The sequence below is a fragment of the Conger conger genome, chromosome 19 (assembly GCF_963514075.1).
Source record: "Conger conger chromosome 19, fConCon1.1, whole genome shotgun sequence".
Taxonomy (NCBI): Eukaryota; Metazoa; Chordata; class Actinopteri; order Anguilliformes; family Congridae; genus Conger; species Conger conger.
In genome coordinates this window covers 11140790-11158490 of record NC_083778.1, presented here as the reverse complement: position 1 = coordinate 11158490, position 17701 = coordinate 11140790, and the positions used below count along the sequence as shown (strand labels likewise).

The 17701-nt window shown below is 52.4% G+C and overlaps 1 pseudogene; it reads left to right on the top strand.

The window, feature by feature from the left end:
• LOC133119099 (protein phosphatase 1 regulatory subunit 12A-like) overlaps positions 1–17692 on the top strand; it is a 37084-nt pseudogene extending 19392 nt beyond the window's left edge.
• Positions 17693–17701: the final 9 nt, after the last annotated feature.

The following is a 17701-nucleotide window of genomic DNA, read 5'->3' as shown; positions in this document are numbered from 1 at the left end:
GCACCTGAACGCTATACAACTCTAAACTGTAGTCCATACAGCGCAGTGTATCCAAGTGCTAATGTAGGTTTGAATTAAAGGGTTCCGGAAACATCCGACGTGGTCGGATCTCGGCAGCGTCTTAAAGCAGCTCCAAGCCGCTCTTTAGAGTCGTTCCTCAGATGCTTTGGGAACCGGCTCATGGTCGGTTTATGGGCTGAGCAGTCTCACAGTGGCTTGAATCCACCCTCTGTCTTTCTGTGTGGTGTTTACGTGTTCTCCCCTGGTACTCCTGTTTCCTCCCACAATCCCCAGACGTGCAGGTCGGGCTACCTGTGGGGCATTAACTGAGTGTGCCTGCTCAACCTGCCCTGTGTAAATAAAGGTTACAGATGTCCCCGTTCCCTCAACTGCAGGCTTGATGTCTGTTGCTCCTTCTATCCCTTATGCTGCACAGTGTGTGAGTGTGTGAGTGCGTGTGTCTTTTGGGCCTTCAGTTATGCATGTCCTGCATCATTTTAGACGTGAATGTGAAATCGACTGATCGTGTAACGGTGTCAAGTGAATCCCTTTCAAACTGCAGTGATCTGAATCTTGAAGTCGGTCACGGCTTTAGCGAGGAACATTGCCCTCTGGTGTACAGTCAGTGCATTCTTCTTTTTGTCTCTCCTCTTGGACCGTTCCCTTGGTTGCCTGGTTTGTTTGGTGAGTGTAGTTCAGATTTAAAAGCGGGGTACAATGTGTGAGTGGATGTGCCTATGACGGTGCTTCTTTTTGTTGTTTTAAATGCTGTGAGTGAGAGTGAGAGTGAGAGTGAGAGTGAGAGTGAGAGTGAGAGTGAGAGTGAGAGTGAGAGTGAGAGTGAGAGTGAGAGTGAGAGTCTCCATGCTAACCCCGCTCCCCTCTCTCTCCCAGGCGTGGACATCGAGGCGGCGCGTAGGGAGGAGGAGCGGATCATGCTGAGGGACGTGAGGCAGTGGCTGAACAGCGGGCAGATCAACGACGTGCGACACACCAAGTCTGGAGGAACCGCCCTGCACGTGGCCGCTGCCAAGGGCTACTCCGAGGTTTTAAAGTGAGTCCCTGAGAGCATCCAGCCCGAGTGCGTTACCTACGCTGAGTATCATCCACTACTGATCCAGCTCCCTTACCTATAGTGATTATAACACATGAACCATACTGCAGAACTGCTGATCCAGCTCTCTTACCTATAGTGATTATAACACATGAACTGTACTGTAGAACTACCGATCCAGCTCTCTTACCTATAGTGATTATAACACATGAACCATACTGTAGAACTACTGATCCAGCTCTCTTACCTATAGTGATTATAGTACATGAACTGTAATGCAAAACTACTGACCCATCTCCCTTACCAGTGATTAGAATCATCATCATAATTTGTTGCAGTTCTCCAATGTGACCTCGTTTTCTTTGTGTGTGTTCAGGCTTTTAATCCAGGCAGGGTATGACGTAAACATAAAAGATTTTGACGGTTGGACTCCGCTCCACGCCGCCGGACACTGGGGCAAGGAGGAGGCTTGTCGGATTCTGGTGGAGAACTTCTGCGACATGGACGCCCTCAACAAAGTGGTGCGTCCTCCCTTCCCCTCCGCCCATCCTCAGGAGCTCTCCCTGAACATCTCTCAGTCGTCGGTTTTGTAGCGGACCGTTGAAAACGATGGGCTAACGGTTTTGTGATGCTTTATGGGAAATGGGGTCTTTCTGTCTCTCATTGTTTGTTTATACATTTGAATTTATAGCATGTATATTGTGGAACTGTGATGATAAAGGTGCTTTTAAATTCATATTCTCTCTCTTTCTCTCTCTCTCTCTCTCAGGGACAGACAGCCTTTGATGTAGCAGATGAAGACGTACTCGGTTACTTGGAAGAACTCCAAAAGAAACAGAATCTGGTAATCAGTTCTTTCACGGTCTAGTCCGACTGGCGAACACTGAGAATAGGAGCTCAAACACATCTGTACTAAAAACGCCGATGTTGTTGAATCCTTATTTTTATTGACATATTAACTCTGCATACCATAATTAACTCCCGGTAACTGCTAATCAAGTCACGCATCTTTGCATTTTTAGCTGCTGAGCGAGAGACGAGATGTGAAGAAGTCCCCTCTGATTGAAACCACAGGAGACAACAATCAGTTGCTGAAACCTCTCAATAAGTAAGTGGACCACACCCGCTGATGGGCGAGATGTCATTCGTGTCTGCCCTCTCCGTTAAACTGAGGTGTTGCTCCTGTACACAGGGAGGCACAGGGGAAAGTCCCCAAAGTTCATCTTGGTTTACGAACTTGTTTGTTGCGTGGATATATTCCCACAATCGCATTGCTCATTTTAATTTAGATTTTAACACTGAATGTAGTGAAGTGCTTTGAGCTACATTTTATGTAAAAAAGGTGCTATATAAATTAAGCTTATTACTATTATACAAAACTATGCTAGCGCTGCCTGCCTAGCTCCATGCACAACCGGGCTAATGCTCTGTAGAACTATGCTAGCACTGCCTGCCTAGCGTCATGCACAACCGGGCTAATGCTCTGTAGAACTATGCTAGCACTGCCTGCCTAGCTCCATGTACAACCGGGCTAATGCTCTGTAGAACTATGCTAACTAGGCTAGCACTGCCAGTCTAGCTTCATGCAGACCCGGCTGCTGAACTGGGCTAGTGCTCTGCAGAACTAGTCTAACTGGGCTAGTACTCTCCAGAACTGGGCTAGCGCTCTGTAGAACTAGGCTAACTGGGCTAGCTCCATGCAGATCAGGCTGCTGAACTGGGCTAGCACTCTGTAGAACCAGGCTAACTGGGCTAGCGCTCTGCAGAACTAGGCTAACTGGGCTAGCACTCTGCAGAACTAGGCTAGCGGTCTGTAGAACTGGGCTAACTGGGCTAGCTGCATGCAGACCAGGCTGCTGAACCGGCCGTTGGCTCGTTGCTCTCACAGCAAGGAGACGGTGGTGCTGGAGCCGGAGAAGCCCGCGCCCCGCATGCAGCCCCCGGAGCCCGAGAAGCAGGAGGAGAAGGCCCAGGAGGAGGACTGCAAGAAGGACGAGTCCAGCTGCTCCAGCGAGGAGGAGGAGGAGGAGGAGGAAGAGTCCGAGTCAGAAAACGAAGCCGGTTCGCAACTTCCTGTTATCGTCATGGCTTTGTTTTTAACCCTTTCAGTCACAAGAGGGCCATAGGGCACTCAGAATGACTGTTGTACTATTGTTTTGTGGCCCTATGAAAACCCTCCTAAATTTTCCTCAACCCAAAGCCAAACCCCCTTGGGATTTGGGTGGAGCCTCTTCATGTTTGTTTAACCCTCCCAGTCCCATGAAAATGTATGTGTTTGTAAAACTGTGTGTGAAGTCTTTGCCGTGACCCGACGCGTCTCTCCTCGCTCCAGAAAAGAAGAAGCCTCCCGCGACCGTGAACAGCACCAGCGGAACCCCGCCCGTCCCGGTCACCGCGACCGTGTCCCCGCCCACCTCCCCCACCGCCCCCACCTCGCCGAGCAAGAAGGTGAGGTCACGTTTCCCCAACCCTCCCGCCAGGAGGCGGGGCTTAACCTGCTTAGATGAGATCTCCGTGTCCCCATTGGTTGACGTGCCTGTGATTGACACTGCATGGGGTGCCTATGCAGCCTGTTAGGGGCGTGGTGTGATCTCGCCCGGGGGGGTCCCACAGTGCTTCGCTGCGGCCAAGGTGTCTTCGAGTTGTCAGGGCAACAGCCGAGCGAGTTGTCGCGGCACTGTGACATCAGTGCCGCTGCGGCTGCCCTCTGCAGGACAGATCCGGTACTGCGGTGGAAAACATTCTCATTTATGACCGTATACTGCAGATATCTCCAGCCAAGGAACGACTTATTATCCAGTTAATGGAGTATAGTCCATTATACCCCACTACAATCATAAATTCCACGATACTCCACTACAACCGTACATTTAATTCTACTCCATGTTCACCACCAGTCCATTATACGCCATTACAATCCCTGAATTGTAAGGCCCTCTTAATGGTTCATAATAAGACGCTTTTAATATCTTTATCCTTGCGTTACATAAAAAGTTGCTGTGAATGGCATACAATACGTATGAGTGTAAGGCACTGTATTACACATTATCCCTTTTGAAATTGGTTCATTAAAAAAAAAATCATAATAAATAAATAAATAGATTCAATGACAGACTGAATTCAATGGGATAATGAATAAAACAAACCGTTCAAAGACAAAGCCAATGGCAAAGAGGGGAAAAGGATAAGAAAGAACTTAAGCGTGTGTTAAGCCTAAAAGCCGCTTTAGTAGAGTAAGAAATTAGCAGGCACAGAAAGTGGCAAACCTGGTGGGGGGGCACAGTATTGATCTGATAACTTCTGTTCTGGAATATTCCGGTGTTCGGGAATGACGCGTGATGTTTGAGGCTGTATTTAAATTGCGACTTGCCGGTCCCCCGGTGAGGTGCGACCCTTTCGAAATACTGTGCATGGGCGCGCTTGACCCCCAGCTTCTGTTGTGCACTCTTTCATTTCTCTCTTTCTCTCTTCTCTCTTTCTTTCCCTCCGGCCCATGAACCACGTGTTCCTCTGTCTGTGTTTCCGCCTCTGCCCCTCCCTCATGGCCGCTCTCATCTCGATGGCTTTAGTCTGATTTTATTACCCCCGTCTTGCCCGTGCCGGAGTTCGGCGGTCCTGCATTGTGGCGCCAGGGCTTGCGCAAAACCAACGTTTTTCTCCCGCCCAAAAAAGGAACGGTGAGGCTTCGGTGTGCCCCCCCCCCCCCCCTCTCCCTGCCACACACCCCACCCCCTGGTCTGAACGCGTAACCCAACCCCAGACCGCCCCCAACTAGGGATGTGCTTTCGCCTCCGATCGGCCGCTTGGCTAGCGGGGCCAGTTCTCGTCGGTTAGCCACGAGAACGATTACGTTTATTGCATTTAGTCGCCATGCAAAGTCGAGCATTCGTTTTTTTTAGACGCTTTTAGTTTTGACCACATTTTGCTTTTGAATATTTCGGTTATGTGATGTTCAAGCGGAGACCAAATTGTGTCGCTTCAGTACTTTTTCCCTGTAGGTTTGCCCGTTTTGTCATTGTTTTCGTGGTAACCGGTTTTAAAATGAAAATCACATCCCTAGTTCTAACCCCTGAATGCCTTTCCTCTCGCTGGTTGTCCGCATGAGTCTTAACGCTGAGAAGCTTTGAACTTTGACCTGTGTGTTTTGTTGTCCGTGTGTGGAATTGTGTGCATTTTATTTTCTTTATCGAACAAAGCAATTTTGCAGACTAACAAAATGCTCTTAAAACCATGCTGGGGGATTCTTTTCAGACTCCAAAACCTCGAGTTTTCTACCAAACCCGGCTGGGTGTTTTTTCCATGGTTGCCCTACGGCAGGATTTTATGTACTCTGCCTGCATTTTTCAGTTGGGAATACGGGTGAAAGGCTCTACTCTTCCTGTCTTATAGTATATAGAGTTAAAGTTCTGCTGCGTCTGGCAGGCTATCGCTAAAGTCTCCCATCTCCTGCGTCGCTTCTTTGGTCAGCGGTTTGAAAAACATTTCAACCAGCAACAGCCGCAGGTTTAATATGTATTATTTATGTAAGCTAATTTTTTGGGTGCTGTTCCCCGGGAAAGATTTCACGGTATGTGGACCCAACGCTGACCGAGAGCGCTAACGTGCTATGCGCTAACGTGCTATGTGCTAACGTGCTCCGCCTGCGTTCCCCCCCCCCCCCCCAGCTGGCCTCTCCTACCGGGAAGCTCTCCCCCAAAGAGGAGGAGGGGGAGGAGGAGGGCAGGAACGAGTCTCCCGCTTCCTGGAGGACGGGCCTGCGGAAGACGGGCAGCCTGGCCGAGATCACCGCCGCCAAGGAGGCGCAGAGGGAGAAGGAGACGGCGGGCGTGATGCGCTCCGCCTCCAGCCCCCGCCTTTCCTCCACCCTGGAGAACAAGGACAAGGTCAGAGGTCACGGCTGTTACCCCGTTTACAGGCGGTGCGGTGGAGCTGTTGCTCACGTTGTGGGCTCAAGTCCCCGCTGGCTTTCACATGATGGAAGGAACACAAGACACAATTTCATAGCAGACTAGATTAGGGCTACCCAACCCTGTTCCTGGGGATCTACAGTCCCGTAGGTGTTCACTCCAACCCTAACAAAGCACACCTCATTCAACAGCTAGAGCAGAGCTGTCCAAACCTGTTCCTGGAGATCTACCCTCCTGTAGGTTTTCACTCCAACCCTAACAAAGCACACAGCTAGAGATCTCGATGAGCTCTTAATGAATTGAATCAGGGGTGCCAGATCAGGGTTGAAATGAAACCCTAGAGTAGATCTACAGGAGCAGGGTTGGGCGGTCCTGGCCCAGGTCCTCCTCAGATGGAGTGTAAATCGGGGCGTGGGAGCGGAGAGAGGCTTAACCGAGCGAGTCGGTCTGTTCCGCAGGAAAGGACCAGGCTGGCCTACGTGGCTCCCACAATCCCCTCCTCCCGCCGGCTGGCCAGCGCGTCGGACGCAGACGAGAAGGAGAACAGGTGAGCCGACCGGGCCTGGCGCCCCCTGCTGTCTGACGGCGGAAGGGCACGAGCTCAAACCGCCCGGGCGCGTCGCGTCACCACGCGCGCTGACCCTGGATCAGTTTCTACGCCTCTAATCGGGACTTCATTTGAATCTCAACTGCCGCCGAGGCTGATCCAGGTCCTGTCGGTGCGCGGGGGACGCTGTCCGTCTGCAGCTCTCTGCGTTTGTGTGGGCTTAAGCAGCCTCGCTTACGTCTTCCATCGTCAAACCTTCGCGTGCGTTGTCTCCACGTGCATACGTGAAGAATTAGGGAAGTTTGAAACGACTACTAAAAGTTACCGTAGGTTCTTTTCTCATTGTGAAAGGTGGTCATGTTTTTCAGATGGTTTTTTTTAGGTCTTTGAAAGGTGAGGACGTTTGGTTAGAGGGTGAGGCCGTGTTTCAGGGACTCCTGTGAGGAGAGTCTTGGGTGTTGGGTAGGTGTGAGTGTTGGGGTTGAGGGGTCTAGGGTGAGTGGTGTTTGGTTCAAGGTTGTTGTCTAGGCCTTGTTGTGATGTGAGTGTTGTGATGGGGGCATAAGGCTAATAGGGTCAGGGTGTTGGGTTAGACTTAGTTGTTGGGGTGTTGTGATGGGGGTATAGGGCTAATTGGGTCAGGGTGTTGGGTTAGACTTAGTTGTTGGGGTGTTGTGATGGGGGTGTTGGGGTGTAGGTTAGGGCTGTTGCGTAGGCAGGGTTATTGGTTGAGGGGTGTAGGTTTAGGAGTGTTGGATCGAGGGCGTGGGGTACAGCTGTGGAGGCCGCGGGGTGCTATGTCAGGTTCTGGTTCCCAGGGACTCAGCGGTGAGCCTGGTGCGCAGCGGCTTGTACGGGAGGAGGCCCTGGGGCGAGGAGACCAGGATCGGCGAGGGCACAGCCCCCCAGACCAGGCCGTCCGGCTACCAGCGCAGGTTAGCCGCTACGCACTGCCCCGCCACAGGGGGGAGCTCTGTCAGGAGAGACTTTTCCCACTCTCACTCACCACAAACCAGCCCAGTCCTCCTTAAAGCCACGGCTGTACACGCCTGTACAACACTTTTAATACTCACATACGGTCATCCTCCAGTGACTCTTCAGTTCAGGGCATTGCCATTTGTGTGTGAGTGTGTGAGTGTGTGAGTGTGTGAGTGTGTGAGTGTGTGAGTGTGTGAGTGTGTGAGTGTGTGAGTGTGTGAGTGTGTGAGTGTGTGAGTGTGTGCCTGGCTTCTGTTGGCCCTCGGCAGTGTGTGTTTGTGGTACCCGGAACATCGAACCGCTATCCATTGCACCTCATACTTTTAATGGTAGCCGACATTAAGTGAAGGCACAATGTGTGTGCACTTGTGCTCACTAGCGTGCTAGCGTGCGTGCTACCGCGTGTGCGTGTGTGCTAGCGTGCGTGCTAGCGCGTGTGCGTGTGCGTGTGTGCTAGCGCGTGCGTGCCGTCTGTGTGCTAACGCGCCTCTCTCTCCGCGGCTCTGCTTCAGCACGTCTCAGTCGCTAGCTGTCGGGCGGAGCGGCAGCGCGAGAGACGTACCCGCCAAGTCCCCCTCGGCCGGCAGCCTGGAGCCCCCCAGTAACGCTAAGCCCTGCCTGCCCTACAGCCCGCTCAGGAGGTACTGCCCGCTGCTTCCGCCCCTGAGCCACCCCACCCCACCCCCTCCCCTCCATCACTCAGAGTAAAACGTTTATGAGGGTCTTTCTTCTCTTCCTCTTTTTCTCCAACCCCCCCTCCCTCCCCCCGTCAGTGGCTCCTTCGGCAGGAGGCAGGAGGAGACGCCCAGCTCTGTTGCCACCTCGGGCACCTCCTCCGCCACCTCCCCGTCCTCCACCTCTCCCCCGGGGTCCCGGGGCCTGACCAGCTCGGGCCCCTCCTCCGCCCGCTCCAGCTCCTCCTCCACGCCCTCTAGTGTGAGCAGCAGGTACTGCAGGCCCTGTGTGATTTACCCTGCCCCCTTCCTCATCTCTTCCCTCTGTGGCATCTCACTGAACGCTTTCCCATCGTTTGGCTAAATGATGAGTCGGAATTTGGACAAGTGGGAACCCGAGTAAAGTCAAATTACCATACCAGCCCTCTGAAAAAGTAACTGGTTATGCGACCACCAATAATCACCAAACGCTTCCTACAAGATGCCATTGGTCTTTGACGTCGCTGTGGAGGAATTTTTGCCCACTCTTCTTTGCAGAACTGATTTAATGGAGACAATTTGGCAGTGTTTGAGCATGAAGTGCTGATGAAATTGGGACTTGCCTGGTTGGTTAATGTGTGATTTTCTGAGCGTACGTGGTGTCTGGTTTTGGAGCGGTCGGCTAGGTTGTGACGCTCTCTGTGTGTCTCCCGCAGGCTGTGGTCGGAGGACAGCGTGGAGAAGGAGTTAGCAGCGGTCATTCCTACCGTGGTGAGCCCAGCCTCCTCTACCACCTCCACCACCTCCTCTACTGCCAGCACCCTGCTGGGCCCCGACGGCCGGGAGAGACGCAGGTGAGTACACACACACACACTCACACGCACACACTCACACGCACACACTCACACACTCACACGCACACACTCACACGCACACACTCACACGCACACACTCACACGCACACACTCACACACGCACACACTCACACACACACACTCACACTCACACTCACACACTCACTCACTCTCACACACACTCACTCTCACACACACTCACTCTCTCACACACACACTCACTCTCACACACACACTCACTCTCACACACACACTCACTCTCACACACACACTCGCACATACACACACACACACACACACACACACACACACTCACACATACACACACTCACTCACTCTCTCACACACACACACACACACACACACACACACACACACACTCACTCTCACACACACACTCACTCTCTCACACACACACACACACACACACACACACACACTCACACTCACACTCACACTCACACTCACTCTCTCACACACACACACACACACACACACACACACACACACACTCGCACACACACTGAAATGTACACCTGTAACTGTACGCGTTTGTGTAGTTGTGCATGTGTGTGTGAAATTGAGTTGTGTCGTCGTTGGGGCAGGTCGTACCTCACTCCGGTCCGGGACGAGGAGTCTGAGTCGCGGAGGAAAGCACGTTCCCGACAGGCCCGACAGTCCCGGCGCTCCACGCAGGCACGTTTCCCCCCCGAAATATCACCCCTCATTTCTCTCAGAGAACGACCGCACGTTAGCCTTAGCCACCTTAGCCACATGGCTACAGGCTGCCCCCCGTAAAGCTTGCTGGCTACTGCCAATATGTCAGTGATATTAACATGATATTAAAGTCTGCCCCCCTGTCTACTCTATATTAAGCTGTGACCTTTGACCTTGCAGGGCGTGACCCTGACTGACCTCCAAGAGGCGGAGAAGACCATGGGGAGGAGTCGGCCGGCCCGGACCCAGGAGGAGGAGGAGCGGGAGAAGCAGGACAAAGAGAAGCAGCAGGAGGAGAAGAAGGAGGCAGAGGCCAAGGAGGAGGATAGCAGGTCACGCTACCGCACCGCCGAGGAGGTCAGTCCCCCCCCCCCCCCCACCGAGGGGCTCCGTGTGAAGTTAGCAGTTAGCAGTTAGCAGTTAGCCGTACTATTCTGCTAACTGCTATCTGTAGTTTATATTCATGGCATTTGGCAGACACTCTTATCCAGAGTGACATCCAACAAAGTGCAAAGTGCATTCCCATAACCAGGGATAAGTGCGCTGAAAGACCCTTGAGAGAAGTACAATTTCAACTGCTACCTGCACAACGAAGATAAGGATCAGGGCCCATTTCATCATCGGAATTATTATAATATTTTTTCAATTTTTTTTAATCGTAGTACCTCAACACACAAATGCATGAACAATGTATGAACCGCTTACCTAGCCAAACAATCTGTAGTGTGCTGAATAGTTGATTTATACTCAAAGGCCCCTGGTGTGGGGAGGGGGTTGTTTATTGTATCACTATCGTTTGGTTTCGTATCGCGATCGAGTTTTATCAGCAGCGCGCCCCTGCTTTTCTGTGAGACCTCTTGACCTCTGACCTCTGACCCCGCAGACGTACCAGCGCTACCGGCTCTCCGGCAGCTCGACCTCCGCCACCTCGCTCAGCCGGCCCAACAGCCTGACGGGCATCACGTCGGCCTACTCCAGCTACGGCAGGACCCCCAGGGAGGAGGAGGCCGGTGCGGAGCGCCTTTATTACTCATTAATTACTCATTACTACTGACCCACTTCAGCTTGCTGCTCATATGGTTGCAGTGCCATACGGCACTCTCCACCTTAACAAATCAAAATGACTCCGATAAAAGGTTTTGAGCCCCAATTTAAAACCTCAGTAAATGTTCCCGCCAAAGCCAAAACCCCCTTGGGATTTGGGCGGAGCCACTTCGTATTGATATTGGGCTTGGGACTTGAAAGGGTTAGCGAGCCTGGAGCAGCAGGCTTTGTGGAGTTTCAGTTGCCGTGCGCTACCGCTACTGGAGTAGGCTCAGTGGTAATGCTGCCTGCGAGTGGTTCAGTGTGGGTAGGCTGTGACCTGGGGACTCCGTTTCCCATGATGCTCCGCAGAGCTGGACGGGAGGGAGGAGGAGCGGGACGGTGAGGACCGGTCCCAGCCCCGCTCCATACGGGAGAGGAGACGACCGCGCGAGAAGAGGCGCTCCACCGGCGTGTCCTTCTTACCGCAGGATGTACGACACACACACGCGCACACACACACACACACACATTCACACACACACACACACCCTCACATACAGACATTCACACGCTCACACAGTCACACTCACACACACACACACTCTCACATACACACATTCACACGCTCACACACACACACACACAGACACACACTCATACACGCGCACACACACACACACCCTCACATACACACATTCACACGCTCACACATACACACTCACACACATACACACATTCACACGCTCACACACACACACACACACACACACTCATACACGCACACACACACGCGCACACACACACACACTCACATACACACATTCGCACACACACACACACGCGCAGACACACACACACACTCACACACACACACTCATACATGCACGCACACACATACACACACACACTCATACACGCACATGCGCACACACACACACGCACACACACACACGCATACACACACACACACACACACACACTCATACACGCACATGCGCACACACGCTGCATTATTCTTAATAGAAATTCACATTGCAGTAACATTTGAATTTGAAACATGTAAAAATGGCCCCCACATGTCAAATGTATCAAAGCGAAAGGCATGTTAACTTTCCTCTACATTGTACATTTGTAACGGGAAATTGAATGTGATTCACTGTTTTACGTTCCGTAGTAGGAAGGGACGGTGCTGTGAGACAGGAAATGGACTTTGGTGAGGTGCATTGTGGGAAGGGGAGAGTAACCCGTTCTCCTTCGTTACAGAGCGATGAGAACGATCTGGATCCGCTTTCGGATACGGAGGACCAGACCGCCCCCCAGGTAAGCTCCTCCTACATCTGACACCACAGTCCCGCCCACCCCACCGCCACACCTCGCCTCCACTTGGAGGGGAAAAGTATAAATAAAAAAACCATTGCTTGGTCCTGTTGCTTTTATGCCCTTTGAAGGCTTTGAGGTAATCACCGGTTTTGTTTTTCTTTTTACAGAGTGACAGGCTAACAAGGTACGTCTGCCTTTCGATCCTTGCTTCAGGTGTACATTTGTGTGTGAGTGTGTGAGTGTGTGAGTGTGTGAGTGTGTGAGTGTGTGAGTGTCTGTGTGTGCGCGTACAACGTGTGCAGGGCATGCGTGACTAACGATGCGTTAATACGTTAACATTTGTTGTGCTAAAACGTGCTAAAACGTGCTAAAACGTGCTAATAGCTCGGCGGCCATTTTCCCAGGAACGACTCGGGCCTGTCGAGCCGCTCCGTGGCTGAGCGCGACCGGGGCGACGGCAGGAGGCCCTACTCCAGCCGGCTGGAGAGAGACGACCCCACGGACTACAGAAAGGTAGGGGATGGTGCCTGTGGGGCCGGCTGCTCAGATGGCACGCTCAGGATCTTCACCGATTGCGCGCTTCAGTGGATGTTTCCCCGATGTTTGCGGCGTGTCAGAGTTTTCCTGTCTCCCCTCCAGCTTTATGAGCAGATCGTGGGGGAGAACGACAAGCTGAAGGCGCAGCTACGGGACACGGACCTGGAGCTGGCCGAAATGAAGCTGCAGCTGGAGAAAGCCACGCAGGTGAGCCAGTAAAATCCACCTCAGAAAGCCACGCAGGTGAGCCAGTAAAATGCACCTCAGAAAGCCACGCAGGTGAGCCATAGCTAGCAAAATCAACCTCACATAGCAATGTGCTAAAATTGACCTCAATTAGCAATGTGCTAAAATCAACTTCAATCAGCAGTGTGCTAAAATCCACCTCAGTTAGCGATGTGCTAAGATCAACCGAAGTTAGCAATGTGCTAAGATCAACCAAAATTGGCAATGTGCTAAAATAAACCTCAGATAGCAATGTGCCAACCTCGGCATGCAAAACACTTCAGATCGGTGAAAGCTGTCCGTTCACAGCTGTCCCCATCCCGCCCCCCATTGTCAATTAACCAATCAGCCCTCGTTTCTTGTTTCAGAGGCAGGAGCGGTTCGCTGACCGGTCGCAGTTGAAATGGAGAGAAGGGTAATTATTGCAGCCTTTTGTTAACGCACTGCTGAATTAATAATGATCATTTGCTTACTTAATTGTGACTAATGTCAGGTAGTAATTGAACTTCGTTGGCCTGTAGTTAGTTTCTTCTCTCGTGCGATCGGTGCATTTGGGAAGGCACGCACTCTTGGCCACCCTCCCTGGGTAGTCAAACGTGCACTGTGTGGGCCTGCTTTGCGGTCCCCCCGCTGTGTGGTAACCAGCTGATTATGCTTTAAGGTTGCCAGAAAGAGCCAGCAGCAGCTGGGCGGTATGGTCGAACCCGGGTTTGATTTCCCTTCCGCTCTGGCTGTCTCACGAGCACCCCGTGTGGTGAAGATTTCTGTTGCGTTCCGGGTCGTTCTGATGCATCGATGACCCTTATTGGATACACCGCTATACTGCACCTGCGTTCGTATAGTTTGTTGCGTTCTTAGCCGACGGCTAGCGAGTAGCCATAGCGACAAGAAGGCGAGCTACCGGACTAGCGAGGCGAGCTAGGTAGCGTTAGTATATACATTATTACATTACATGGCATTTAGCAGACGCTCTTATCCAGAGCGACGTACAATGAAGTGCAGATCAAACACAAGTACAAGTGCTAAGTGGACCTGAGAGGACTGTACAGTTCCGAGTCCTAGTGTAAACGCAGATAATCAGAACCCGATCGAAGTGGTTAGGACTTGCTGTTGTGAATTACAGTCGGCACTAGGCGGCCACGTCGATAACCGTTCCGTGTTTATTCGCGCTTTCGACGGCTAACTTTGGCCGGTGTGCTGCCTAACTAGCTTGTGAGACGGGATGGTGATAACTTCCTTAGCCGACAGGTAACGGCGGCGCTGAATATAAACGTAAATGTCATGGTGCAATCGTGCGACGGCATTCTATCCAATGAGGGCCAGTGCCTGACAACGACCCTGGAACGTGGCCCTGAAATCTTCCCCACACCCGCCCTGACGGGGGAGGCCCTCTTGTGTGTTTGAGTGAACCCCCGTCTCCTTCAGACACCCGCAAAAAATACGTTGTTCTGTTGCTAGGGGGCAGTTGCTTGCCCCGCATACGCGGTTAAATCCAGAAAGAGGTTTGATTCACCCGCGGTTTGCCTTTTATCCGGTTCTTCTTTTCACATGCCTCTGTCGCTTCTCGCCTGTATCGCCTATTCACTGCGGCAACATTGTGGGGGAAAGGGTTTGTGTATTAGCTGGGCGCTGCGGCAACATTGTGGGGGAAAGGGTTTGTGTATTAGCTGGGGCACTGCAGCAACATTGTGGGGGAGAGGGTTTGTGTATTAGCTGGGCACTGCAGCAACATTGTGGGGAGAGGGTTTGTGTATTAGCTGGGCGCTGCAGAGAGACCGCCCTCTTGCACACCGTTTTCAGAGACCGCCCGCTGTGTGGTTTAGAGGCGCAGGGAACGTGTGCAGCTGTCCAGCAGAATGTCCGGAAGCCTGGCTCCTCACTCTGGTCCCGAGAGCCGGTTTCTTGGGTGTGAATCGGTTTCTGATATTAAGGCGGAAGCCAGCACACCGTGCGGCTCTCTAGGACCAGGAGTGAGGACCGCTGGTCTACCCCCCCATAGCTGTGGCTACATGCATGTAAGTTTTCCTGCGGCTTCGTCACGGTGGTTTTTGTGTGGTACAGTCTCTACGGAGAAATGCACTCCCTGCCACAGAACTCTGCAAGAACTCTGCACACTGCTTCCGATGGAGTGAGTGAGTGGAGTGAAGTGGAGTGAGTGGAGTGAGTGGAGTGAGTGGAGTGAGTGGAGTGAGTGGAGTGAGTGGAGTGAGTGGAGTGAGTGGAGTGAGTGGAGTGAGTGGAGTGAGTGGGTGTACTCTGACGCGTGTTACTATGGAAACGGAATGACAGACACCTCTTCCCCCCCCCCCCGCCTACAGGAAAGAAGGGCTCTCGAAAGGAAGGTCACCGAGATGGAGGAAGAAATTAAGGTACTGTGTGTGTGTGTGTGTGTGTCTGTCTGTTGACAGCCGCATTTCGTTATTGCAATTGCAGCTCTCTCCTTTTCTCTCTTTCCCTAATTTAAACTCTTGAGCGTTCTCATTTAGCCTTTCCTGTTTTTATTTTGTATTTGTCCCTCCACACTGCCCCCCCTCCTGTAGATTGTTTTTGGGTGAGGCTATGTGTTCCCGGTTGCTGGTCCCCAGTCTCTCCCAATGTCCTGTCTCTCTCTCTCTGCGCTCTTGCCCAGTCTCTCCCTCTCTCCCTCTCTCCCTCTTTCTCTCTCTCTCTCTCTCTCTCTCTCTTCTCTCTCTCTCTCTCTCTCTCTCTCTCTCTCTCTCTCTCTCTCTCTCTCTTCTTTCTTTCTTCTTTCTTTCTTTCTTCTTTCTCTCTCTCTCTCTCTCTCTCTCCTCTCTCTCTCTCTCTCTCTCTCTCTCTCTTTCTTTCTTTCTTTCTTTCTTTCTTTCTTTCTTTCTCTCTCTCTCTCTCTCTCTCTCTCTCTCTCTCTCTCTCTCTCTCTCTCTCTCTCTCTCTCTCTCTCTCTCTCTCTCTCTCTCTCTCTCTCTCTCTCTCTCTCTCTGCGCTCTTGCCCAGTGTCTCTCTCTCTCTCTCTCTCTCTCTGCGCTCTTGCCCAGTGTCTCTCTCTCTCTGCGCTCTTGCCCAGTGTCTCTCTCTCCCTCTCTCTCTGCGCTCTTGCCCAGTGTCTCTCTCTCTCTGCGCTCTTGCCCAGTCTCTCTCTCTCTCTGCGCTCTTGCCCAGTCTCTCTCTCTCTCTGCGCTCTTGCCCAGTGTCTCTCTCTCTCCCTCTCTCTCTCTGCGCTCTTGCCCAGTGTCTCTCTCCCCCTGCAGACGCTCCCCCAGGTAAAGCAGGTGCGGGCCTTGCGGCAGCTCCAGGAGAGGCTGCAGGCTGAGAACCGGGCCCTGGCTCGCGTGGTGACCAGGCTGTCGCAGTCCTGTAGCCGCCTGCTGGCCCCGCCCGCGCCCCTAGACACGCCCCTCCCACTGCCCCGCCCAGGTCTCACACCTGCCTGGTCTGGCTTCTCTGCATGACGTGGCAACGTGTTACCCCCCCCCCCGCCCCCCGAATAAGAAATTCAGTGACATCATCCTGCTCCTCCGAGGGTGAAGCGATGCATTGTGGGTGTGCGCTTTACGGCATTCCTGTCGGTTCGGCGGTTGGCGGCACAAAATGGTGGACCTGCCTCTGAAGTGCTGGACAAAAAAAGAAAAGAAAAAAAAAACGAAAATGGGCGGAGTTGAAGCGCATTGGCCGGGGAAGGCCATGCCACGCCCGCTCCAGTTGGCCCCACCCCCTCCAGCATGGCTTTCAAACTGCTGTTTTCCATGAAGGTTTCAGCTGGGACAGTCACTGGCTGTGTCTGAAATTGCAGACTACTACTCATACTATCTTTCAACACAAATTGGCCTGACATTTTGTCCCAAGTAGTAGTATGCTAGTACGCGGTTTCGAATGCAGCCATTGCCTCCATCGCCGTGTGGTTAACTGGCTACCTGGCTGTACCTAAAATACCTGTAGTATATAGAGGTGTGTGTGTCTGTATTGAAGAGGTACAGCATGCACGCTCTTTGGTCGGCAGAATGGTTTCGGTATTGTTCAGAGACCTAGAAAAAGCCGTTGCCCCAAACGTGTCAAAACATTTGAAGCTGAGAAGCTGCTCAATAATTGATTTTATAAATGTTTTTAAAGTAATTTTTTAGTACATATTTCTGTAACAGACCTATATTAGTTGTGTGTGTGTGTGTGTGTGTGTGTGGACTTGCGAGTGAGTGTGAGACTTGATCCTGCACGGCCGGATGAGAGAGGCGACGTTGCTGGGATGTTTTTGGGGGGTTTTTTTTGTGGCACTGCTCAGAACCGCCCCTCCCCTGCTGTGACGGGGCGGCGGCCGATTGGCCGTGTGGCATGCGGTGGAGACGTGCGCCCCGACCGGAATTTCTGGGTCATGTGACTCTCCTCTCTCTCTCTCTCTCTCTCTCTCTCTCTCTCTCTCTCTCTCTCTCTCTCTCTCTCTCTCTCTCTCTCTCCCCCTGTCTCTCTCTCTTCCAGACGCTACCGGACTTGAAATCAGACAACCAGAGACTAAAGGACGAGAACGGCGCCCTGATCAGAGTGATTAGCAAACTCTCAAAGTAGAACGCCCCCCCCCCCCCTCTCCCCCGCTGCCTGTCCGCAGCCACTAACGGTATTGCACATTTAGATATTAATTGCAACAGACATCAGCTGCAAGAAGGCTCTCACAACCATCCCCCTGCCCTGCCCCCCCGCCCTCTCTTATCGCCAAAACCGCTTCCCTGCATCGGTCCTCTCTTCGGTTCGCTTCCACGCGGAGAGCGGAGTTTACAGAACAAAGAACGCCCCGCCATCGACGTGGCCGGACAAGCCTCCGGCGCATTTACCCATAAGCCTTAGTTCACACGCGAAAACGCTCTCGTCAGCCTTCACACCCAACAACTTGCCCCACTGAATTTTTACGTGCCACAAAC